Raw genomic sequence first — 21,156 nt, 5'->3', positions numbered from 1 at the left:
TGGTCCTATCTTATTTGAGTATCTGAATTTAAAACATTTTAAATGGTACCATCAGCTTTAAAAATGATACAAATGAAAATTCTTCAGCTATGAACATTCTAGCAGCGCAAGAATCAAATTTCTTAAAACATACATGGTACTGGATTTTTCTACCAAGTATTTAGCAGTGATAAATTGTCTTCCAACTGAAATTTCACAGAAAAAATGTTGAATTGTTTAGGAGAGATGACCCTGAAAACTCATCAGATTCTGTGTTAGAATAGGAAGAGCTAGTGGAATAAGCAATTAATTTCTATATGACTGCCTCTTGTTTTTTAAACAAAGTTTATTTCTTCTTTTTTTTTTTAACTCAGAGAGTGGTAGGTCCCATTGATTTGTACAGTAGTTTGCTAACTTTTTATACTGTGTAGGATCAGGATCACGTTGCCCATTTAGGGGACTAATTAGAATTTGTCAAAACTATAAAATACTCAGTTAGTGGTTATTTGAAAGCTTCTAGATAGTCATAAATCACCACTTCAGAGACCATGTTGATAAAGCAGTTTCAGTAAAACATTTTACTTGTCTGCTTCACTATACAATAGTGTTTACAAATAGGTCTCTGCTTCCCTAGAAAGAAGTTCAGTCTCTTAAAGAAGAGAAGCATTTTTAAGATTCCACTCCAGGTTTTAATACTCTATTCTTTCTCTAAAGTGGCCAAAAATTGGATAAAAAGTAGTTAGCAGTTTTAAAGAACAATTTCAATAAAAACTGAAAATAATTCTAACATCTGTCATATTTCTTGAATTCTACAGTCCTTTCTTACAAGAGTAGGCTGGTGGTAGGAAATAACAGATCACTGGCAAGTATTATTCTTTGCACAAATACTTTCCACTTTCTCCTGGGCTATTCTGTGAGACATGAGAAAATACTTACTCTGTTTTCTTCAGTATTACAGGTATGCTACCTAATCACTCCTTATCGGAATGTATCGGAACACAGGATGAAATGGCTTAATAGAGGGTTAGACTTTTCCAAAGGCTGTAAGCAACTGCACGATAAAACCTAAGGACAAATATTGACTACTGAACTGTAACTTTATTGCCCTCACTGTGGAAGTGAAGGTTTAACTGTGCATCTCCCACACATCCCAATCTACTGCCAACGGACATGTCTCATAATCAGCATAAGCATACTGTTCACGCAACATGTAACAGTGGAGGATCTCCAGACATTTTTTTGAGCATATTATAGACAACATATATAAACACCTGAGTTTTGTTTTCTTTGAAGCTATACAATCATGTTAAAAACAAAATCACATTGCTCTATCTCAAAGTTCTCTCTCACTCAAATAAACTATCACCTGCAAGGCACGATGGTACGCCATCTGCAGTGAGTCCAAAGACAGTGTTTTTCTTGTAATAACCAGCCTGAGGTGTGTGGGTTTCTGTAAAAAGATTGCTTTGGTATTTGGTTTGGTAAAGTACGGTCAGAAGTCATACCTTAGTGATTTGCTAAGTTTGGTAAAGAATGGTGAAATCAACAGGCCGAGTTTTTACATACAATGTTCTGTTCCGGGTGATTTGCTTTCATTGCTTGTGCACTTGCAACACTTGATTCCTTCCTTCCCTTTCACTTTGGCTAACATCCCTTTGTCTTTGTCAAACACCATTGAGCTCCCAAACTCCTGTTTTGAGAGACTAAAAAACCTAAATTATTAAAATGAATACTTTTAGGCTATTGCTAAACAAATTCAGACATACTTTGCAACACTGCTGAGCAGTGCTTTCAGAAGCTTTACTAAGCATTTTGAACATATGGATTGACCCAAGAAGGGATTTCCAGGTAAACAAGCTGCTGTATTACACCATTTTATGCATTCCTATAATAAATTTAAGCAAAACGCCACATATTGCCGCAATTATTTTCATTCAAATAGAATACTTTTCCTATCAAACTTTCAGACTTGTAAGACCCAGTAGAAAAATCTCCACTGGATTTGCATGGGATAACACCACTAAAATACAGATGACTAAAGCTATATTGCAACCATTAACATACTTTTTTCTCCAAAATATGCTTTCTCACTTTTTAAATATCATAAAAGTGAATTTTATGCAATAAATTTATCTAAGATCTGTCCTTTGGTCATCTAAAACAATGAGTATCAAGCTTGCCTGAAAGTACACTGTGATAAGTTGTTCCTACAAGAAGCACTCAACTACATAACATGACCTAAAGTTACGGTGCAAATATAATACCACAGTGGTGGAAGAGAGAGAGTGAAGGAAAAACATGATGGAATTGGAACACAACAGTAGCAGAGGCAAAAGACCAAGAAGGAGAAAGAAGGGTATGCAACAAATGGATGCTTACTCACTTAAGAAATACACAGGCAATTAAACTTGGATAACATTTCCACGTGTCAAATATAAGCAGTTTAAGCCTGTTCACTTTTCAAAATTACCAGCTACATTGGAAGTGAAATGGGTTTCATTATAAAAAATCCCACTCCTTTTTAACAGTGAGCCTCAAAGGATTTTATAAACAAAGTAAATGAGATGATCACCATTTCACAGCTTGTGACCGTAAGACGCAGAGAAGTGACCTGATCATTCTTGGTCAAGAAAAATATGCAAACAAATACAGAATCTTTGGGCACCAGTAGGATAAAAACATGCACGGACAGCTCACCACTAAATTCCTAGAGTTACTGTTTATTCTCTAAAATGTATTTGAACAAATAATTAATTTTTGCAGGCTTACACTAGACATGAATATACTTCAAGAAGGCAATTAGACTGAGAACAGAATATAGTTCTGCTGAAGTAGTATCAGACTCAGAAGTTTTAAAAATAGTATGGCCCAAACCCTGTAATAGCCATTAGATATTTTTGTGGAATTGAAATAACTTGTGTGAACCTCGGTCATACCGGTCCTTTGAAAATTTCCTAAATCTTACAGAAGCATGCACTACTTGATCTTTTAGACTGATAAGAAGCTCAACTGAGAGACACTGGGAGAGCCTTCGCTTTATTCCTAGTTGGGTGGGATAATGACTGCCCACAGAAAGTCACTGTATGCAAATCGGCAAGTCCCTGATGAGAGTGTGGTTTGAGGAGGAAAACTGTTAAGCCAACCAAGTAGCAATTGTGACAAACAATCGGATTTGGGTAGATGCACAAAAGTGTTCTCATTTCCCCTGTTCTCCAGGTACAGACGTAGCTGCAATTTTTATTCACACATAAATTCAAGAGAGAACAAGTTGCAAGTTGCTAAGACTGCAGAGATGTCCCATCAGAATTTTTTAAACCATTTCAGAGAGGAAACTAGTTAGAGTAGGACAGAAACCTGAATATATTTTTTTTACTAAACCACTCAGAGACAAACGAATACAAGGATGTAATGAAAATGTTGAAACCATGAGAGGGTAAGATATTTTAAAGCCAGTAAGAGACCCATAATAGCAAAGCTTAGGCTTCAATAGCCATAGCAATTCCAGAACCACAATGCTTCGTGGCATAAGAGGAAATTTGGGGCTTTAGACTCTGTGTCTGTTACATTTCTAAGTTCTGATTTCAATTGTTGGCTTATGCATCATACATAAAAATTTGGACAAGACCTGCTAAATCCTTCAGGTAGGCCCCATTATAAATTCAAATACAACAGAAGACATCCTGTGGTTACCACCACATGAATAGAAAAGGTATTGACATTGACGTTTTTATTGAGTAGGATCTTTCTACTAGAGTTAAATGATAACGAACTTTGAGGATCTGCCTGAACTGTTGTTTTGTGCACAAGGACAAACACTTCTGCTAAAAAAAAAACTGCAAAGGTGTCCAACAAAAGAGGGTTGTTACCATGGAAGCTTGGGTAGCTTTGTGAATTTGAAGCAATGAGTAGAGGCAATGTTTCCTCTAAAATAAGGTAAAAGATCTTTCTTTAAAAAAAAAACCAAACCCTCAGAAAAATAAAGGCATCAAATGCCTCCTAAACTGGGATTGTTATTATTAATTCCCACGTGTTGAGGCTGTTGGGACCTCTGAGACCCCAAAAATGTAGAGCTTACAGTACACACCCTTCTCTATTTTCCATTTCAATTTCATAAAGAATAAAGAGATCCCCTCATGCCAAAGCTACAAATCACTCAACTTTGCCCCCAAAAGGAGTCTGAGGCATGACCACTAGCTTTCTAGTGGCCCAAGACAATGAAGTATATTTCACTCAATGAATTCTCTTTTACGTAACACTACAGAGTGGTTGATACAATTCCTGAATTTCGATTCTGAAACATGCAGCATGCTTGTGCTTACTGAAAAAAAACAACCCTTAGCATTCAACAAGAAAAAAAATCAGAACTGGGAAGCATGATGTTATAATTTCTTTACCAACAATTTGGTTACTCTTTTACTGAAATAAATCAATTAACTTTTAACATCTCTCAAGTCCCTACTGCATAAACACTTGCATCACAGCAACAAATAAACAGTTTATGATTTCTGTTGTATAGTAACACAAATATTAACTAGTTGAAACTCTCATGAGAAAACTTATTCTAATTTAAGTACTATATTTATATTCTAACGTATACTATTTTCAGATGGCAGGTGGTAAAATATCATAAATATGAGAAAATACTACCAAAACAATTTTCCACAATAATCCTGATGATTTTCTATATGAAGCAGTTTTCAGAAAACAAGTCTGCAGGTCATAAGTTTGTAGACCACTACAATACCTGGTGCTCTGGAATTCTGAAGTTTCCTATAGCAAGCTTCAAGATCTCTACTCATTTGGAACTGTAGGCACTTGAAAATATAACCACAGGGACCTGCCTGAATCCTCCTTGTATTTACAGCCCAAAACAATCAACAAAGGGTCACTCTTGTTTAAATGCAGAAAGCAACAACGAACATACAGCATCAGCATGTGTTACAACTTTTATACAACCTCTCCTTGCTAAAGTTATCTATCAAGTTTTCGAAGACCAAAATTCAGGTCCAATCACTGCTTAAAAGGGAGTGAGAATCATACTACGACCATCCTGTAGAATGTCCCAACCACAGAGGTGAAGCCTGTTTTGGAACGAGTGCATGTTTTTACAGAGACTTACTTTTAAAGCTGGTTCTGCATGCAGGAAGCATTTAAAGATTTAGTGGACCAGGAACAGCAGTCAGCCATGTAACCTATACTCATGTGGAGGAAACCCTGCATAACAGTCTTACTGTCTTCTCGAAAAGTGAAAAAGGTATGAACATCCATCCAAAAAGACTAGATCATAATAATATGTTTGACTTACTCGGTAGACATACATTCCTGTTTTCTAATGAACAAAAGAGATCCCTGCTGCTATTGCTTGTTTAGTAACATTACCCTTCTATTATAGCTAGTTACCATTAAATCCCAAACTCTATTTCAAGGGGAAAGGCTTTAATTTTACTTCTCTTGGCACACTGAAACCCATTTTAAATGGGGAAAAAACAGCAGACATAAGAAATAAGAGCTCTGATTTAATGATGTCAACAACTTCTGTACAGTTGCAAGGTCCAAAATATTGCGGAAAAATGCTGGAACGCTTTTTTTCCATCTAAAAGCAGTGAAGACATCATTTACAAAACTCTAAAATGTATTAAACAGATCTCCGTTTCCACATTAAGAAATGAACATATGATCAAAATGAATGTAGCTTTTTATTTCCTTAAGAAATTAACATCTTACTCAAAAGTTTTATACCAATTCAGGCATCAAGCAGCTATGTTCAAATAGTAGCAAGCAGTATTTTAACAATTTTGTTACAGTTGCTATGATGAAATTCAATGGAAATGCATTGCCTTAATGTTCCCAATATCCGAGTTACAAAGTCTCATTACACATGTAATGTTCCTTGCTAACAGACACCCTGTTCCACAGCAAAATTCCATCCGGATACACCCATAAAGACTTAGCACTGTTTTTGCCTTTTCAGTTTAAGAAGTAAATAGAGAATATCAAACAGAATTTTTCATAAACATCTTCCATTATATGACACAAGATGACACAAGATTACTACGTCACTAAATACCCTTTGGGAAAACATTCATATACCTTTGGACATCCCTGAAAGAACTGATATAGTTGAGTACCACATTAAACATTTTTGATCACACCATAAAACAATTCGCTATAAATTATCATCCATTTTATGATACCGAAATAGTCCAGTTAGTAAAGCAAAACTGAACCAACAGATTTGCTAGCATTATGGTGAGCTTTTTCACACAATAAATGTCCTTATCTAAACTGGATAAAGTTTGATCAATCTTAAAGGGAATGGCATAAAAAAAACCTCAAACTACCTCAGCATGACTCTCAAAACTAAATGAAACAGCTGTCTTAAAAACACAGCTTTTGCTTCAATGAATCTAAAAGCAAAGGAACACCGTAACAGCAATACCCTTCCTCTGTGGAACTATTTTTGGTCCCTGTCAAAGATGGGGGACCAGACTAGACGGGCTCTGATCTGATCCAGCACAGCTATTCGTATGCTCTTACGCACTTCACACACAGCTCTGCCTAACTGCTGCTGAACGTAATTTTGCACGTTTCCATTAAGTACTTACTGACTCTGTCAGCCTGTGAACACAGTACACAATCTGGTCATTGCTATGAACTCTCTTGGTGTAACACACCACTGCCTCTTCTCTGCAGTCATGTCTATTAAAATTCCCACCAAAGAATCGAGTTTCCCACGATACAAGACACAGACGCGGGGGAATCTCATTGAAACAGTGAGGTGGGCTAGAGAGCTGATGCCAGCTTTACGTCTTGTTGCCTAGTAGCTGAGTACTACTCTATGAGCCCACACAGCTTACATGAATCACCCTATTTCAGTCATGCACTGAAACTAGAAGTAAAATTTGATCTGTATTTCATACAGGTCTTTCATTGTTGCCTATATCTGGGAATCCCTGTCCTAGTGACTAGAAAAAGCAATTTTTACTTTTTATTTTTTCATATTTTCATCTGGGAGTTCTAGTTCCATGGGTAATAAGGTTTGCTGGGGGCATTGACTTCAAAGCTCTGTATTCAGAAACTAATTTTTTCAGCTTGGTTTCAGTTGTATACCACAACAATTGGAAGAACACATTAATCTCAAGAAAAAGGAAAGATCATCTCCCTTCCCCAGACTGCAGCTTCCTTTATAAACGTTAATTTCTTTTCTATAGGGGAATAAAAATATGCAAAATTATGCTGGGTATTAGGAGCAAGGCAGCTGGGGGAAATGCCTGAACATCACTTACTTATCATAAGATCCAATAAGTCTTATGTCAGGCTCAAAAAATTATGTGGTTTTTGGGAGTTACAAAGGCTTAGCTATTTGCTTTTCCTATCAAAGCCAGTGATGTTCTTGCCTAGTGCTTCAGATCCAGTCCTAGGAGTTTGCCAGCCATAAGGGACACAAACATTCTCTGTAGTATCTACAAGTGAACAAATATTTGACAGTTGAGTGAATTCCCCAAAACAATAATCTTCCAGTCTGGTTGAGCCATCCCATCTCCATTCATTAAATGGATTTCCTTTTTTCAAGAATTTAAGAATTAAAGTAAATTAAAGCATTAACAGTTGCATTATTTAAAATGTTCTTAAAAAACATTCACCTTGTAATTTCTTCTTTAATGGTCAGTTACTTAAGGGATGAGTAAATGATTACCGTAGTTTAGTAGAATTTCCATTTCTTTTTTGTTTAATTCTTTGTACAGGATACATATCTCCACAGTTATTGAATGCAAACTTTTGCATAATTCACAGCTTCGGATCTAGCTGTTATTTATATTAACACAGCTTTGATAAACTGAGCTATTAAGACGAGCTAATAATGTAATGTTTTCTACAAAGTACTTCAAAGTAGTTCTTTTAATTCAGAGAAAAGAACTTTCATTCCAAGTGTGCAGCATTATGAGCATATACACAGAAAACTGTAGGTTTTGCATGCAGTATTTGTCAAATAAAACTATGTTTCTCTGTGGGAACTTTTCATATGAAAGCAATTCCGAGGGAAAATATATAAAAGCTGACTTATTTTTTCCACAAGACAGATTTTTTTTCTCAAAGGAGTAATACTGAACACAGCTGTGGAAATACTAGATATTCAACAACACTATCAACCAAGACAAGAATCTTCTAAGTGAATTATGTAATGGTATTTTTAAAGGATTAAAATTAGGAAAAAGGATTAAAATTGACTTAATTTTTTTTTTCACAGCAATTTCTCCAAAAATCCTAAAACCTGGCTATGCCACTACAATTTATCCTCTGGCCTCATGGATTCTGTTCCATAAAAACCTTCATAGTGAGGGAACGACTGCCCTCAGGAATATTTCATGGTTCATATCCCCTTTTAAATTACTATTCGTTATAAATACACATGGCTTGCTTTCTTCTAATGCAAGATGGTTCTAAACACCTTCAGTAAAGCTTATTCATAACCAGTCTTCCAGGCAGAACCCTTTTTCTTTTTTATTTTGTTTTCCAGCACAGTTTGAGTCTCATAACAAAGAACTCCTGAAGCAAGACTTCCTCTTTCAATCAGACCAATTAGTTTTTGGGTCTATATAAAACATTAAAATTCACTACACTTTCTTCACATTTCCATAGCTGAACAATAAATGTTTCATGAAGTATTTCTGTTTGGTTTGAACTTGCCACCCACTAATTTCTTTTGGGTTAACCTAATTTTTGCATTGGAAAAGGCAAAATAATTGTTCCCTTTCTTGATCACATATGGAATCTGTATTACCTATATTCTGTATTTACATTTAAGGCTATTTTGATAGCCTCTAGTAAAACCTTAACTGAAAGAAATATTAATTCTTCATTTTTGTTGAATTAAATTTATTTCCAATGTTCTGAGCAAAGAAGAGCCCATGGATTTATGCGAGGAGACACACATTTTTTACATTAACTGCAATACATCTAGAAATTCTAACAAGTATAGACGCAGTACAAATCATACACTGACAAATTACCAAAGATGCAGTTTGCTTGTTTAACAAAATAAAAGTTATACATTGGTAAGTAAGCTTACTTTCTAAAGTCAGTTACTTTGCACTGCTGTGAGCAAGCCAAATGGAAATTACCCTTTGTGGAATATAAGCATTCAAGAAAAAAAAAATAGTCTCTGCTTTACAAAAAGATCTCATTTTCCATACCACAAGTTAATATGCAATTATGACATATGTTTTCTTTCAATTTACATAAATATTTCCGCTGAGTGGTAAAAGTAACTTTATCAGCCAGTGAATTTCTATCTATGACAAAAAGCAGTGCAAAAACACCCAGGGAACCAAACATCTTAACTAATACATTCCTGTACTTCCAAACAAACGTCTTTGAAAACAGTACATTAGGATTTCTGTTGGACAACTCTAACTTCTCTGCTAGTTTCTACGTGCTCTTTTAGCTTAGCTTAGAAGTTTCTATCTTCCAGTTTCTTTCTTTTTTTTTTTTGTCAACTCTGCTGGAAGACCTACCACACCACATCCCTGCACGTGCAATGGCAAGCGAGACTGAGCTCCCACCTGGATTCAACCAGCTACAGGCCTTCGCTGCCTAAAATCAAAATAACCATGTTTGTTCAAGGCTGTGGCAGATTCAACTTTTTGAACACCACATACCCACAGAGGGTATAACACCAAGAATGTGTTTGTTACTTAATACACACAAGTTTTACTTTTTAATTGTAAGTACAACTAGTACGACCAGCTGCAGAACCTCAACGTATTTTCAGTGGTGAAATAATATATTTAAGAGAACAGTTATTAGATCTGTTATGGTATATCAAATATTGCAAGTTTTCACTAATTTACATTTAATTTCTGTATTTGTTCTACATCTGTTCTATATTTATTCCTTTTCTTCTTAAACTTACTTGTGTTCTTCCCCTACAGGTAAAATGGGAAAAGAATGAATGTTAAAAATCAGCAAAACACCTTATAATATACGAATAATTAAAAGAAATTTAACTGTCTTTTTTTAAGTGGCAACTTGGAAAAAATAGTTTATATAATAATTATGATTTAATAGTAGTATAATTATATGAGAAAATAATATTAAAACTGTAACAGCAGTGATTAGCTACAATTAAAGCAGACACTTTCAGAATTCTCCCAATGGTTTTTATTGTTAGACCCAACCTTACATGACAGAGTCACTGGTATTATGTTGATGAGACACAAATGAGACCCTCCTATAAAATTCCCAGGAACAAAACACACATCTGAAACATAATATCTAATCTAAATCATAGAATTATAAGAAGACATTTTTTTCCTGTGCAGCTGGGTGAGGCAGTGGCCCAGGTTGCCCAGAGAAGCTGTGGATGCCCCATCCCTGGAGGGGTTCAAGGCCAGGCTGGATGAGGCTTTGAGCAACCTGGGCTAGTGGGAGGTGTCCCTGCCCATGGCAGGGGGTGGCACTGGATGATCTTTAAGGTCCCTTCCAACCCAAACCATTCTGGGATTCTGTGATCTAAGAACACAGGTTAGGTCAAGTAATATGGTAGGGAAATCACTTCTTTACTGATATAACATCCTTTTTATTAGCAATGTTTCTGAAAGCTTTCATTTCAATTATTGCAAAGTAATAAACAGTATGTTTCAAAACTTGAAAACAAATTTAGATTCAAAACATTGTTACTTTTTCCATCTATATATTACTAATACTGTCAGTTAAAACAAGGGAGAAAAAGGAAAAAACCCAGCATCATCTCACTTTGCAGGTGATCACTTCGTTTCATTTTTTAAAAATTTTTTTAAACTTTGGCAGAGTAAACGCGTGATACTCTGTGAGGAAATGTTGTGGTCAGTCCAGCTTGTATTCTGAAACAGAAAATTTTCCTTTAGAAGCTATTATCTGAGTGATTCAGTAGTTTGGCACTCATTGCAGAGCTTTTCATTTTAACTACTGTTTGATTTTCCATGAAAGAATGTCTGGTGTTTCCAATGTCTGTAAGGCAGATAAATATCCATATTCCATAAAAATGCCATGTAACATTATTCAAACTTGTAAGTAGCATCAAAAGGAAGACTAACAATTGACATGTACAGAAACCAAAACTAGTTTCAAGACCTTCATTCATCAAGCAGCAATTTCCTGATCCAGTTAAGTGCACAAGCCCTTCTCCAGACCAAGGAGATGAGCGTCAAGGTGGGAATAAGCTAGCTAGGGACTTCTTAAATTGGCATTCCCACACAAAGAAATTTGTGTTAAACTGTAGCCTAAGGCTGAACAAATTAACTTACTCTCCTAAGGCAACACAAGCTATCTGCAAGAGAGAAAAATAAGATACGCATCTTCAGGTTACTATTTTGCCTCTCTAGCCATTCCACACCACATAGAACACATGGTAAGCCTGACAATCACATGGATGCATGTACATGTACATGCACATTGGACTTTATAGCTCTTTTTGTCCATGATCTCTTAACACTGCCAGCTATGAAGTGCCCTTCAATATTGATATGTTGCTAATAAACATCAGTGACTAAAGACTTTGATTTCAAATCGAAACAGTATATTTTGTTGCAGTTTCTAAGCTGGCTGCCAAAAAGATGCAAAAGAAGTATGCATCTATTAACAAGTGAAAGTTAATTAGTGCATTATAATAAATTATTATTTTATATATTTACATATCAATATTGAAGAAGTTTTTCTACACTCTGCTAGTTTAAATGGCAGACTGTACTGCAACTTGAGAAGAGCCAAAACTCAGATAAAACCAAAATATGTGACTGCACTCCACATGGACTGGTTGTGAGCATGAAAGGAATATGTCATGTTATTAAAATGTGATGGGCAGTCTCCAAGACAGATTTGTGCAGTTGATGTTAAGATTCATCACTTTATGTAAACCACATTTATAAACAGTGTTAGAAAATGAAAAAGTACTTAGTTGGCCTTACAATAACAACCATATACAAAATCAGTTTACAAAAAAGAGACTGCAGTGTAAGCATTAGCCACATACGGCAGCATATGCTTGCTTGCTCAGACACAAAGGAATATAAATACAGTAATCTTCAATAAATAAATCAAGATGGCATTTTATTTCACTGATGTAATGATGTTAAATATAAAACACCATCCAAAGGATATACTCCTATCTTTTGCTTCAGAAATCAGCCTCATCTACTCATAAAAGGTACGTATGCATTTTAAGGCAAGACAGAAGTCTAATTTTCAAGCAATCCTTTCATTGGTGGAAACAGAAGTCACTGAAGAGGTCTCAGCAGTTTGACCTTATATAATCTTTAAACCTGTACTATTTCACAGGAAAATATACATACATTTGCTTACAAGGAAAACATTCTCAGACTACTTTCTACTTAAGAGCATCTCTCTTCATTAAGACCTGAACATCATGGATTAAACAACTGTGACAGACACATTTTTCTATGAAGCTGTTTAAAAACAAAATCTCACCATTAATGAAACAGCAGAAGCACTAAGATATCATATTTTTTTTTTTAAGAGCATCTTTAACCACATCAACTCAAATCAATTGCTTTATAACATAGCCAAGACAGCAGCATTTGGTCCTACCTCAAAAGGCTGCAGTTACAGCCTTTGAATGGCTGCTACACATTCCACACAAGTACACTGTAGTCTTGCCCTAAAGAGTGAGAGGAACATTGACCCAAGAATCTAGCATGGATTCATTTGTTTGCACACTCCAACTTTCATTCAGAACTCCACAGCTGCCCTACTGTGCTGGCTCATGCAGTGACTTTGGATCCAAAAATTAAAGTATACTGGAAACAGTGATCCTGGAGAGGAATTCTGCAACAGCAGTTAGTTTTCAGTAAACTGGAAATAAGCTGCAAGTGTTTAAAAGAACAGGCTCATAAACTAGATTGAGAACCTCTGGACTATTTTAGTTTTTAGTATTGCTAGCAACAGCTAACATCTAAAGTTCAGAATCTGGTAGTCAAGAGACCTGAAAAGGTGACTTCTGGGTATTTTGTTTTAGAATGCAGTTATATTCACAATCAGTTCATTACAAGAACAGCATGTCACTGTAAGCATTATTTATTTCTACCATATTGATACTATACATTGTACAGAACGTATGGGTAATCTATTATAAGACGTTGACATTTTTTCCAGATTCTGCCACTCAGCTTCATTAGGTAGTATGGCTATGAAAGATTTTATATACACAGGAACATGTCGCTATCACCAGAATCAACTAAAAAGAGAAAATAAGTTAAAAAAATAAATAAGTATTTATCCAAAATTGGGATGTTGGCTAGGCAGCACGAACAGGGAGCGTTGCTGCAAAACTAGGATCAGCTGAAATTGCTGAACCAACGCTTTTGAAAGGAGAAGTCAAAAAGAAGAAACCAGTGCATTTATATCACAACCCTCAGGCCCCACTCTCTTCTATTAAAGAACCAAGAATGCGTTGGAAGTTTCTTTTAAACAGCAATTTAATACAAATTTGCTCAAGTAAACGCATCCAAACCAAGCTATTCAAAACACAGGGGAGTGTTTGCTTAGGAAGCTTTGGTTTCTAAATGCAGGCAAGAGAATGCAGATATATGCAATTTGATATTTGATACTTCAAAAAAGTTTAAGATCATCCTTCAGATTTTTATGTGGGAATGTGATTGCTTTTGAAACTGTAATTTTATTCCTTGGGAAAAGTGATAGAGAGAAACTTTTTCATCATTCATCTATGCAACTGAAACTGGAACACATGCAGAAACAATGCAGCAGGTAACAGAAGCCTTATCTTCTTTGATATGACAGCACCAAAGTTTTAATATTTGGCAGAGTATCTTTTTCTTCCTGCAGAAAGTAACAGCAGACAAAATAACTAACATGCGACGTAAACCATCATTTTGCAAACAGCGCCACATTACATATATACAAAAAAAGAAATAAACAAAATTTCCAGGCTATTTTTCTGCAGCAAGACCAGACTCTTAACAGAGAAAGGAGCTAATTAAAGAAACAGATGAAGTCAGATGTGCATGGAATTGGATAGATTAAAATTATTGTAAATTTAAAGACACAAACAGTTACACTGAAATTTTTGCTTTAAACTCAATTTGTCAGACATTTCTGAAGTATACATAAGCAGGCAGCCTACTCAAGGTAAACAAAGAATAACCCCGTTTCTAAATAGTATGATGTGCATGTCAGTACAAACAATATAACCCAGTGCAAATTCTCAAATACTTAGTTTTCAGCTCACAACTTCAATCCTTATCATAGAATATTGCAAATATTGTCTCTATTTTAAATAAAAGATAAGCTTAATTTCTCATACACAGGAGAAATAAATTAACTATGTTGACTAATAAAATCTAATCTACCTTTTACATTCTTGAACCATCTTTCCCAGCCAGGTAGCTGTCTACTGAAAGCAAGAAGTAATATTTATACATAACTGCACAACAAAGTCTTAATTTTATAACCTTTGAAAGGTTTGGCAACATGCTGCTCACTATAGGCTATTGGCTTACTCTGTCACTGGCTGTAGGTTTTATACTTTTCTTCAGGTCACACTTTAAATTTAAAGAATAACGGTTAATGAAATAGTAAATAAGAAGTGTGATTCCATAACAGGAATGACCTGAAATGGACCTCACTGTACTTCCAATGGCCTGATGTCAACTATTATTAAACTACAGGTTTTACAAAGTCTTCCACTAGACGTCTAGAGTTAAGCCAGAAGTTTTGGCTGTAATACAGGCAGTGATGAAAAACATATGAGTAGTAGCAACTCATCTTAATATCATTCTTCAGTACTAAGATGGGCTAATCTGAAGCAGCACTTTACTCTGGTATCACCCACGGTGCCAAGAGGATCAAGAAGTTTAGAAGTGGAGTTTTTCTTTATATTTACTTTCCATTTCACAGAACTCAGCCTAACTTCCTTTTTCTCTATTTTTTTTTTTAATATTAAATAACTGGACATAAAGATCTCAGGTGGATTATCACAGTGCTTCTGGAAGAACTATCAATCTTGCAAGGTATGTCCAGTTTGAATACCTATTCTATCTAAATAGCAATAAAGGATTAAGTAACAGGTTGTCAGTCACTATGTGCAGATTAATAGTGGCAAGTAATGTAGAGTTAAAAGTACCAATTTTATGGAACATTTGAAAATCTACTTTGCAGCTGAAATAATGCTGTTTTTACTACATCTGAGCTGCAAAGCAAAAAAAGCTACAGTGAGTTATTTAAACTATTAAAGAAAAGTCTGTCAGAAAGACTTAACAACTGGCAATAAGATTTTTTCCTCAGTTATTACAATCTATGAAAATTTATCTTACAATTTAGTGTTAACTTTCTCTAGTTTGGTATTCAAGTTGGTTTTTTTTAAAGTATCAGCAAAGTAATTAAAAATGACACATGAAAGACTGAGCTGTAGATGAGCTACAACCTAAAAAATGTTCATAGATCATACTCAGTAACACGTAAGTCAGTGTTTTCCATAGAAAGTAAATACTCTCTAAACATCAATTATTTTGCAAACATGCTGTTCATCATTATACTGCATAACTTCAATATTAGACTATTTCTCAAGGCAGAATAATTTATTTCTTCAGTAATCTGACTGACCAAAAAAATTCCTCCTGTTTTTCTTAAGCAATCTAAGTAAATCAGTACAGTAGACAAAGAGTTAAACATAAACTCCTTTTATTTTTGGAATGGCACAATGACTAATAGAACCAGAACTATTTTTAAATATAGCTTTCAAAACAGTTATGGTCTTGCCTTTCTTTGGACAAAATTGGGGCACAGTGCAATGATTTGTGTTACTAATGAACACAGGGATTTTTCTTTGCCTCTGTAAAGACCACCGCTGTGTCGCTAAACATTTCCTTTTCAGAAACAATGTCATAGGAAATTCACCTCTGTAACACCGGTAACAGAAGTGATTTCTAAATATAATTTAGAATCTTTTTAAGTCTTAAAACTTTACCTGTTAACTCCTTCAGTGTCATAATTGGTAAGACGACAAAGACCACATGCTGCAGTACTGGTATGCAACTGCCCAGGAATCCAGACTCACTTTTGTTTTGGTTTTGGGGGTTTTGTTTTTGTTTCTTTGTTTGTGGTTTTTTTTGTTTGGTTGGTTCTTTTACACACACATCCTATACTAACATCATAACTTCTATCCTTGCAGAGTGTTTTTCTTCCAATAATTCATGTCTAGAATTTCCGTGTCACAGAACTATTGCACACTTGTGGGAATTTCCCACACAATGTCTAAAAGGTTTTAAGCATATTAACATACTGTGACACCACCTGCTTTTACTTTGTTATAAATGATAAGTATTATCCTAAACTAATAGCATTAAAAGTTCATATCTTCCACGTGCTCTTTCACAATATGAGTTTTGGTAAAGATCATCACGTTAGTGGGTATAAGTATGTCCCAAAAAATCAGCACAGTGAATTTAGGATTGTTACCTACTCCAGGAAGGAAAGTCAGCCTTGCAGCATCCCTCCGTATGAAGTGTACTCTCCACATTCAGTCCCCTCGCTTTGGGATGGCTAGTGTTCTGGTGAAAAGGTGCTATTCAAAAGCCTTTTGTACTGAAGGAAAAGTAGGATTGCTATAAAGAATGTGTAACAGAGAAGTATGTGAGCCTCCTTGAATTCGCTACACACTTTATCAAACTCATCTTCAATGTTCCAGCCTCTAAAAATGAGAATGGACAAGGCCAGACTTTGTCCAAGCAACCATCGTCTCTTCAGGTCATTATTCAACGGAACACCTGAGCCTGTCTCACAGCTTGCATAATTCACAAATGGCTGTCTCACCTCTTCTCCTTCTGCTCAATGTTCCACCCGCTAAACCAGGCTGTTCCACCCATTCCTTTGTGCTGGCTCTGATAGGCGGGCTGATTCAGTTTGTTCACCCGGAAAGAATGTGTTGGGTTTGTCTTTCTTGCTCTTATTAGTTTTATGCTGGTTTAGTGAGTTCAGTCAGCTCAGTGAACAGCCTGAGTGGAAGAGCTGGTACAAGAGAACTGAGAGTATGTACCTGGGAACGGAACCACTCCAAGTGGCAGCAGTGGGCCATTAGCACACCTCTGTTCATGAACTGTACTTTCTGAAATAATTATTTCATAAATTTCTCATGACAAAATAATTAAAGTACTTCCAGAAAGATCACTAGGATCTTGGATTTTAGGCTTTCATTTTCTTTTAATTCTCTTATGCTTGAGTTTAAAGATACAGAAAGTTTGCATAAATTCTTTGAGATGGGCTGCAGGGTCAGAGCACTTCTACAGAGACATATCAACACCTATTTACTGGGAAACTCAAAACCTCTGCCAGGGAAAAAAGAACCCAAAAACCTCCATAAAATCCAGTTCTTTGGAATCTAATCTTGGGCAGTTCTTTGGCCAAAGCAAACCTGGAGTCAAACTTGATTACCAACCCTAGCTAGCAAAGCCACTGAGCAATAAGGATTTCTTAATAGCAAAATGGGAAGATGAAGCAAGAGCTTTTTCTCTCTCCTAAAAAAAATACTGTATTGCAACTCAGGCTTCCTTCAGTAAACCGACTTGTTTTCAAGAGATTTAACTCACAGGACTAATATATGTCATCAACCACATACGTGAACACCAGTTTCCTAGAACTGTTTGTGAACAATGCATGTTCTCCCAGAGTTCAAACTGGCCGCTACTCCAATCACAGCCTCAACCTTTTCATCATGTGAAATCATAATTAGTTTTTTTGAATATCTGAAAGGAAATATGAAATCCATTTGCTACAAGTGCAAGTGTGGAAACAGATTTTTAAATTGCTTCATAAGACAACTTCCTAGCACCAGATCCAGAAGAGCATTTCAGGAACACACGTGGAAGATCACCTTTGAGATACAGTAAAACTATACATCCAGTGCCTATCACAAATGGAAGTCAGCAGGGACTTAGAAATTAGATGTCCCGAGACATGACACATGCTACAGTGCTTGATATTTACATGCAGAAATTGTACAACAACCCCGAATAAAGCACAGAGCGTTTTGTCACTTAATACCTAAGTAGCCAGGGGAAGAGGACCAGTCTGAGTGCCCATTTATGAAAACCCAGCCATGAAAGCACTTGCAAGGGAATAAGGAGAACTCAGAAGTCTGAAAGGCTTCAAACTCCTTATCTCCTAATTAATGATATGACTGAAGTATCGAACATTTTGACTGTTTTGCTGAAGCTGAAATGCAAGATTGGAAAGGCCAAATATTCCAGAGATGGGAATCCAGACAAACACAATTCTCTCCAAACAAACAAATGTAGGTTCCACATCTCATTCCAAGCACTGTTTATATTCAAGAAAACACATTGGATAGGATTGCAAGTACAACTATAAAGAACATTATTCTGAACGCAAAGGAAAATATCTGGGAAAAATATGTGAATGTTCTTTTAAGAGACTGTTAAATCAGTAAAAGATGCACACACTACTCAAATGAGCATGCAACTGGGAGTTTACAACAAATATTAAACTTAGAATTAAATGCTGCATAACTGCAAGGTACAAAGTATATTCTGCTTCTCTTTTAGATGCATATTTTAGGGGAGGGAGTCACTATTCTTTTTGAAGGGGTGAGTTCTATGTAATCTAAATACTGTTAGCCTTTTTCTTTTTATATGCCTTGAAATATAGACAGTTACAGTAGTAGCAATGTATACAACACACATCATTTTAATGCTGTAAAGAACAAGAAACATCAAAATGACTTTGTATAGAAAAAAGCAACACAAACAAATCCTCAGAAGTTCAAATAAGCCAAGTCAACACCCTTGTATGATCGAGTGCACTCCTTTTCCTGTGATTGAGGACCACCAACAAAAGGCCTACATAAAGACATTTTTCAGCTATAAACAGACCAGTAAGCATTTAATTAGGTGATCAAACAGGAATTGACATCGTTTAATATTTCCCTGAAGAAAGTCCAAATAGAAACATTTTTATAAACAGGATATGCATCATAAAATTTACAACAGCCCCTCTTGGTTTGCACAGTGTGCTGCAGGACCCAAACAACTTCCGGAACTGGACTTGGAGTGGGGGGAACAATTTAGAGCTAAGAGCTGAGTTTACAGTCTTTTCTAACAGAGTTGCAAAATATCCTGTGGCAATTTTTACTATCTCTGCTTTCCCTGGTGTCTAGTTTTATAGGAGTATTTAGTCAATAATATCATCTTTAGAATAAAACCTGAGTATGCAGAAAATATCCAAGGGCTTTGACCTATGGATCATCAGGACTCGGGTAACACACTATACAGTAGAGCTGGACTCCTGGTTTTTCCCAGTCAGGTGTGGCTAAAAGAACACTGGTGAAATCTGAACTTGGAGAAGCTGAATTAAATTGACTGAACAGTGTAATGAAACAATCTCCCATATTTTTCCAAAGAAATCTACTTTTTAACTCCTTTGTAACTCATGTATTCTAAATAACAGCAGAAAAAAAATAATTGTAGCTATTTCAGATGGGGTTTTCTGCTTTGAAGGTACCCTAACTGATCCAACATCCTTTCTGTCTTCCAGACTGAAGGACCTTCGATTACACAAAAAAGATACCTACAAGGTAGTTGAGAAAGCTGATGGGTTTCATGGCATTAAATTCAAGCACAGCACATTCTGAGCTCCTTTCAGTTGGCTGCTGAGCTGTCATGTACAGGTCCTAGAACAACAAATCTAGGTTGAAAAAAAATGTTTCTTGAAAAATTATGCACATGAAAGTATTGGTTTCCAGCTTTTTTCTGGATGTCATTTAAGTTACCAATTTCAAATGACACAGATTCATAATCTGCAAGCCCTTGTCAGAGAAACAAGCCGTCATCAAACAGAAGTCATATACAAATGTACTTGTATTAATACAGAGGTCAACTTCTGTCAATACCAATAACATACAACGACTAGAATTCCGGAAAAGCTGTTGTCTGGACTGAAAACTATTTAATTTTGCAGATTAGAATAAGAAGTGTTTAGTTAGAACTGTTTAGGGAGTAGAATAACAAGTTTCGGTAGTATCCTGATGAGTGTATTTTATGTATTGCTAATCAAATATTTCCCAATTTTCTAGATACAAGCAATGCACATGTGCCTATGTATCCCATTAAAAATATTTTTTCATTAAGAAGGAATAAAATAAATGTAATTCCAAGTTCTGCTAAAATTTGCTACAAAACTTACACTTCAAAGCCTGAAGCAAATGACGATACTATTTTTTAAACTCAGCTAAAAATCTTTGCTATGGCACTAATGTCTGATGAATTAATATTTTAATAGTACTTACTATAACATACAAATTTATAATAATATTTCTATTTTAAAGATTTTTAATATTCTTCATCCTTCATATACTAGTTACACCTTAATATTCATAACAGATCACTTTTCAGGGCCACAGACTGTAGCAGTGAGTGAAGTAACTAGTTCAATATCTTTATTTGCTGTTTCACATTCACTGATTCTTGTGTTTGAGGGTTTTTTGTTTGTTTACTTTCCTCTCCAAGATTGGCTACCCTGATTAAGACGACATGAAAGAATACACGCTTCTTCTCTTCCTGGCTTTGTGCTCTGCCAAACCTTCTACTGGTCCTTCATATTTTACACTAAAGAATATGATGCTCCAAGATATGGAAGACGAAGATGATGATTATGACGATGACAACTCTCTATTTCCAACCACCGAACCAATTATGCCACTAATTCCTTTTGATCTGTTCCCAATATGCCCCTTTGGATGCCAGTGCTATGTCAGAGTTGTCCACTGCTCTGACCTAGGTAAGAATGAATTCGTGTGTCTGTTCTCCAATGGACTCTCCTTTGGAGGATTTGCCTTTTAAAAGGTGAATTCTATAGCTCCATAAATATGCACATTCACATATTCCTGTACTAGTCATTGTCAAAAGAAGCTTACATTTTTTCAGCTAGGCTTGCAAACATCTGTAATTTGTGTCCAGCAACTAATTTGTGTCCAGCACTTTTTACAACATAAATGTTTTCCCAGTTTATGTGTATCAGTTTAGAAAACTAATAAACTGCTCTAGCCATCTTCCACTAGCAATGACTCCTATTGATAACAGCATAGAATAGAAAGGCATTTAGAATAGGCAACAAATAACTGTAAAACTATTTAACTGAATACTTATCAGGGTT

The sequence above is a fragment of the Pterocles gutturalis genome, unplaced genomic scaffold, assembly GCF_000699245.1.
Source record: "Pterocles gutturalis isolate BGI_N339 unplaced genomic scaffold, ASM69924v1 scaffold6601, whole genome shotgun sequence".
In the NCBI taxonomy this organism is placed as follows: Eukaryota; Metazoa; Chordata; class Aves; order Pterocliformes; family Pteroclidae; genus Pterocles; species Pterocles gutturalis.
The sequence above is the reverse complement of the archived record's forward strand: the minus strand, read 5'-3'. Positions refer to the sequence as shown.